We start from the raw sequence: 7433 nt of genomic DNA, 5'->3' as shown, positions 1-7433 counted from the left end.
AATGACAGAAATATGGATTAGTTTTCCTTATTCCAAATGAAATTCTTTAAAAAATGCACATTATGAATTTTCAATAGCATCAAAAAAGTTTTTTTCCAAAATTGACAGCATCGGCCCTAGCAATTTTAAAACATGAAAGTTTGGACAGAGTTGCGGAAATTTCTCCGTCCAAGAATAAATGACAGAAATATGGATTAGTTTTCCTTATTCCAAATGAAATTCCCTACAAAATGCACATTATGAATTTTGAATAGCATCAAAAAAGGTTTTTTGCAAAATTGACAGTACCTGCCCTTACGATTTTGGAACATAACAATTTGGACAGAGTTGTGGAAATTTCTCCGTCTATGAACAAATGACAGAAATATGGATTAGTTTTCCTTATTCCAAATAAAATTCTTTACAAAATGCACATTATGAATTTTCAATAGCATCAAAAAATTTTTTTCGCAAAATTCACAGTACCGGCCCTTACGATTTTGGAACATAAATATTTTGACAGTTTTTATGAAAATTTCTTTGTCTAAGAACAAATGACAGAAATATGGATTAGTTTTCCTTATTTGAAATGAAATTCTCTACAAAATGCACATTATGAATTTTGAATAGCATTAAAAAAGTTTTTTCGCAAAATTGACAGCATCGGCCCTAGCATTTTTAAAACATGAAACTTTGGACAGAGTTGTGGAAATTTCTCCGTCTAACAACAAATGACAGAAATATGGATTAGTTTTCCTTATTCCAAATGAAATTTTCTACAAAATGCACATTATGAAGGTTGAATAGCATCAAAAAAGTTTTTTCACAAAATTGACAGTACCGGCCCTTACGATTTTGGAACATAAAAATTTTGACAGCGTTGTGGAAATTTCTCCGTCCAAGAATAAATGACAGAAATATGGATTAGTTTTCCTTATTCGAAATGAAATTCTCTACAAAATGCACAGTAAGAATTTTGAATAGCAATAAAAAAAGTTTTTTTGCAAAATTGACAGCACCGGCCCTAGCAATTTTAAAACATGAAATTTTGGACTGAGTTGTGGAAATTTATCCATCTAAGAACAAATAACAGAAATATGGATTAGTTTTCCTTATTCGAAATGAAATTCTCTACAAAATGCACATTATGAATATTGAATAGCATCAAAAGAGTTTTTTCGTAAAATTGACAGTACCGCCGCTTACGATTATGGAACATGAAAATTTGGACAGAGTTGTGGAAATTTCTCCGTCTATGAACAAATGACAGAAATATGGATTAGTTTTCCTTATTCCAAATGAAATTCTTTACAAAATGCACATTATGAATATTGAATAGCATCAAAAAAGTTTTTTCACAAAAATGACAGTACCGGGCCCTTACGATTTTTGAACATAAAAATTTTGACAGTTTTTATGAAAATTTCTTTGTCTAAGAACAAATGACAGAAATATGGATTAGTTTTCCTTATTTGAAATGAAATTCTCTACAAAATGCACATTATGAATTTTGAATAGCATTAAAAAAGTTTTTTTCCAAAATTGACAGCATCGGCCCTAGCATTTTTAAAACATGAAACTTTGGACAGAGTTATGGAAATTTCTCCGTCTAACAACAAATGACAGAAATATGGATTAGTTTTTCTTATTCAAAATGAAATTCTCTACAAAATGCACATTATGAATTTTCAATAGCATCAAAAAAGTTTTTTTCCAAAATTGACAGCACCGGCCCTAGCAATTTTAAAACATGAAAGTTTGGACAGATTTGCGGAAATTTCTCCGTCCAAGAATAAATGACAGAAATATGGATTAGTTTTCCTTATTCCAAATGAAATTCCCTACAAAATGCACATTATGAATTTTGAATAGCATCAAAAAAGTTTTTTCGCAAAATTGACAGCACCGGCCCTAGCAATTTTAAAACATGAAAATTTGGACAGAGTTGTGGAAATTTCTCCATCTATGAACAAATAACCGACAGATATGGATTAGTTTTCCTTATTTGAAATGAAATTCTTTACAAAATGCACATTATGAATTTTCAATAGCATCAAAAAAGTTTTTTTGCAAAATTGACAGCATTGGCCCTAGCATTTTTAAAACGTGAAACTTTGGACAGAGTTATGGAAATTTCTCCGTCTAACAACAAATGACAGAAATATGGATTAGTTTTTCTTATTCAAAATGAAATTCTCTACAAAATGCACATTATGAATTTTCAATAGCATCAAAAAAGTTTTTTTGCAAAATTGACAGTACCGGCCCTTACGATTTTGGAACATAACGATTTGGACAGAGTTGTGGAAATTTCTGTCTATGAACAAATGACAGAAATATGGATTAGTTTTCCTTATTCCAAATGAAATTCTCTACAAAATGCACATTATGAAGGTTGAATAGCTTAAAAAAAGTTTTTTCACAAAATTGACAGTACAGTAAATTCCCTTACGATTTTGGAACATAAAAATTTGGACAGAGTTGTGGAAATTTCTCCGTCTATGAACAAATAACAGACAGATATGGATTAGTTTTCCTTATTTGAAATGAAATTCTCTACAAAATGGACATTATGAATTTTGAATAGCATCAAAAAAGTTTTTTCGCAAAATTGACATTACCGGCGCTTACGATTTTTGAACATAAAAATTTTGACAGTTTTTATGAAAATTTCTTTGTCTAAGAACAAATGACAGAAATATGGATTAGTTTTCCTTATTCGAAATGAAATTCTCTACAAAATGCACATTATGAATTTTGAATAGCATTAAAAAAGTATTTTCGCAAAATTGACAGTACTTTGCAATCCTTAAACATAATTTGGACATAAATATGGAAACTTCTCTGACTAAGAACAAATGACAGAAATATGGATTAGTTTTCCTTATTTGAAATGAAATTCTCTACAAAATGCACATTATGAATTTTGAATAGCATCAAAAAAGTTTTTTCGCAAAATTGATAGTACCGCTTACGATTTCGGAACATGAAAATTTGGACACAGTTGTGGAAATTTCTTCGTCTATGAACAAATGACAGAAATATGGATTAGTTTTCCTTATTCCAAATGAAATTCTTTAAAAAATGCACATTATGAATTTTCAATAGCATCAAAAAAGTTTTTTTGCAAAATTGACAGTACCGGCCCTTACGATTTTGGAACATAACAATTTCGACAGAGTTCTGGAAATTTCTCCGTCCAAGAATAAATGACAGAAATATGGATTAGTTTTCCTTATTCGAAATGAAATTCTCTACAAAATGCACATTATAAATTTTTAATAGCATTAAAAAAGTTTTTTTCCAAAATTGACAGCATCGGCCCTAGCAATTTTAAAACATGAAAGTTTGGACAGAGTTGCGGAAATTTCTCCGTCCAAGAATAAATGACAGAAATATGGATTAGTTTTCCTTATTCCAAATGAAATTCCCTACAAAATGCACATTATGAATTTTGAATAGCATCAAAAAAGGTTTTTTGCAAAATTGACAGTACCGGCCCTTACGATTTTGGAACATAACAATTTGGACAGAGTTGTGGAAATTTCTCCGTCTATGAACAAATGACAGAAATATGGATTAGTTTTCCTTATTCCAAATAAAATTCTTTACAAAATGCACATTATGAATTTTGAATAGCATCAAAAAATTTTTTTCGCAAAATTGACAGTACCGGCCCTTACGATTTTTGAACATAAATATTTTGACAGTTTTTATGAAAATTTCTTTGTCTAAGAACAAATGACAGAAATATGGATTAGTTTTCCTTATTTGAAATGAAATTCTCTACAAAATGCACATTATGAATTTTGAATAGCATTAAAAAAGTTTTTTCGCAAAATTGACAGCATCGGCCCTAGCATTTTTAAAACATGAAACTTTGGACAGAGTTGTGGAAATTTCTCCGTCTAACAACAAATGACAGAAATATGGATTAGTTTTCCTTATTCCAAATGAAATTTTCTACAAAATGCACATTATGAAGGTTGAATAGCATCAAAAAAGTTTTTTCACAAAATTGACAGTACCGGCCCTTACGATTTTGGAACATAAAAATTTGGACAGAGTTGTGGAAATTTCTCCGTCTATGAACAAATGACAGAAATATGGATTAGTTTTCCTTATTTGAAATGAAATTCTCTACAAAATGCACATTATGAATTTTGAATAGCATTAAAAAAGTTTTTTCGCAAAATTGACAGTACCGGCCCTTACGATTTTGGAACATAAAAATTTGGACAGAGTTGTGGAAATTTCTCCGTCTATGAACAAATGACAGAAATATGGATTAGTTTTCCTTATTCCAAATGAAATTCTTTAAAAAATGCACATTATGAATTTTCAATAGCATTAAAAAAGTTTTTTTCCAAAATTGACAGCATCGGCCCTAGCATTTTTAAAACATGAAACTTTGGACAGAGTTATGGAAATTTCTCCGTCTAACAACAAATGACAGAAATATGGATTAGTTTTTCTTATTCAAAATGAAATTCTCTACAAAATGCACATTATGAATTTTCAATAGCATCAAAAAAGTTTTTTTCCAAAATTGACAGCACCGGCCCTAGCAATTTTAAAACATGAAAATTTGGACAGAGTTGTGGAAATTTCTCCATCTATGAACAAATGACAGAAATATGGATTAGTTTTCCTTATTCGAAATGAAATTCTCTACAAAATGCACATTATGAATTTTGAATAGCATTAAAAAAGTATTTTCGCAAAATTGACAGTACCGGCCCTTGCAATTTTAAAACATAATTTGGACATAAATATGGAAACTTCTCTGACTAAGAACAAATGACAGAAATATGGATTAGTTTTCCTTATTTGAAATGAAATTCTCTACAAAATGCACATTATGAATTTTGAATAGCATCAAAAAAGTTTTTTCGCAAAATTGATAGTACCGCTTACGATTTTGGAACATGAAAATTTGGACACAGTTGTGGAAATTTCTTCGTCTATGAACAAATGACAGAAATATGGATTAGTTTTCCTTATTCCAAATGAAATTCTTTAAAAAATGCACATTATGAATTTTCAATAGCATCAAAAAAGTTTTTTTGCAAAATTGACAGTAACAGCCCTTACGATTTTGGAACATAACAATTTCGACAGAGTTGTGGAAATTTCTCCGTCTATGAACAAATGACAGAAATATGGATTATTTTTCCTTATTCGAAATCAAATTCTCTACAAAATGCACATTATAAATTTTTAATAGCATTAAAAAAGTTTTTTTCCAAAATTGACAGCATCGGCCCTAGCAATTTTAAAACATGAAAGTTTGGACAGAGTTGCGGAAATTTCTCCGTCCAAGAATAAATGACAGAAATATGGATTAGTTTTCCTTATTCCAAATAAAATTCTTTACAAAATGCACATTATGAATTTTCAATAGCATCAAAAAAGTTTTTTCGCAAAATTGACAGTACCGGCCCTTACGATTTTTGAACATAAATATTTTGACAGTTTTTATGAAAATTTCTTTGTCTAAGAACAAATGACAGAAATATGGATTAGTTTTCCTTATTTGAAATGAAATTCTCTACAAAATGCACATTATGAATTTTGAATAGCATTAAAAAAGTTTTTTCGCAAAATTGACAGCATCGGCCCTAGCATTTTTAAAACATGAAACTTTGGACAGAGTTGTGGAAATTTCTCCGTCTAACAACAAATGACAGAAATATGGATTAGTTTTCCTTATTCCAAATGAAATTTTCTACAAAATGCACATTATGAAGGTTGAATAGCATCAAAAAAGTTTTTTCACAAAATTGACAGTACCGGCCCTTACGATTTTGGAACATAAAAATTTTGACAGCGTTGTGGAAATTTCTCCGTCCAAGAATAAATGACAGAAATATGGATTAGTTTTCCTTATTCGAAATGAAATTCTCTACAAAATGCACAGTAAGAATTTTGAATAGCAATAAAAAAAGTTTTTTTGCAAAATTGACAGCACCGGCCCTAGCAATTTTAAAACATGAAATTTTGGACTGAGTTGTGGAAATTTATCCATCTAAGAACAAATAACAGAAATATGGATTAGTTTTCCTTATTCGAAATGAAATTCTCTACAAAATGCACATTATGAATATTGAATAGCATCAAAAGAGTTTTTTCGTAAAATTGACAGTACCGCCGCTTACGATTATGGAACATGAAAATTTGGACAGAGTTGTGGAAATTTCTCCGTCTATGAACAAATGACAGAAATATGGATTAGTTTTCCTTATTCCAAATGAAATTCTTTACAAAATGCACATTATGAATATTGAATAGCATCAAAAAAGTTTTTTCACAAAAATGACAGTACCGGGCCCTTACGATTTTTGAACATAAAAATTTTGACAGTTTTTATGAAAATTTCTTTGTCTAAGAACAAATGACAGAAATATGGATTAGTTTTCCTTATTTGAAATGAAATTCTCTACAAAATGCACATTATGAATTTTGAATAGCATTAAAAAAGTTTTTTTCCAAAATTGACAGCATCGGCCCTAGCATTTTTAAAACATGAAACTTTGGACAGAGTTATGGAAATTTCTCCGTCTAACAACAAATGACAGAAATATGGATTAGTTTTTCTTATTCAAAATGAAATTCTCTACAAAATGCACATTATGAATTTTCAATAGCATCAAAAAAGTTTTTTTCCAAAATTGACAGCACCGGCCCTAGCAATTTTAAAACATGAAAGTTTGGACAGATTTGCGGAAATTTCTCCGTCCAAGAATAAATGACAGAAATATGGATTAGTTTTCCTTATTCCAAATGAAATTCCCTACAAAATGCACATTATGAATTTTGAATAGCATCAAAAAAGTTTTTTCGCAAAATTGACAGCACCGGCCCTAGCAATTTTAAAACATGAAAATTTGGACAGAGTTGTGGAAATTTCTCCATCTATGAACAAATGACAGAAATATGGATTAGTTTTCCTTATTCTAAATGAAATTCTTTACAAAATGGACATTATGAATTTTGAATAGCATCAAAAAAGTTTTTTCGCAAAATTGACAGTACCGGGCCCTTGCAATTTTAAAACATAATTTGGACATAAATATGGAAACTTCTCTGACTAAGAACAAATGACAGAAATATGGATTAGTTTTCCTTATTTGAAATGAAATTCTCTACAAAATGCACATTATGAATTTTGAATAGCATCAAAAAAGTTTTTTCGCAAAATTGATAGTACCGCTTACGATTTTGGAACATGAAAATTTGGACACAGTTGTGGAAATTTCTTCGTCTATGAACAAATGACAGAAATATGGATTAGTTTTCCTTATTCTAAATGAAATTCTTTACAAAATGCACATTATGAATTTTCAATAGCATCAAAAAAGTTTTTTTGCAAAATTGACAGTACCGGCCCTTACGATTTTGGAACATAACGATTTGGACAGAGTTGTGGAAATTTCTCCGTCTATGAACAAATA

This window comes from Pholcus phalangioides, unplaced genomic scaffold (genome assembly GCF_987345545.1).
Source record: "Pholcus phalangioides strain wild (caught in Gottingen) unplaced genomic scaffold, Ppha-v1.0 ptg000014l_1, whole genome shotgun sequence".
Taxonomy (NCBI): domain Eukaryota; kingdom Metazoa; phylum Arthropoda; class Arachnida; order Araneae; family Pholcidae; genus Pholcus; species Pholcus phalangioides.
This window is presented reverse-complemented; position numbering follows the sequence as displayed.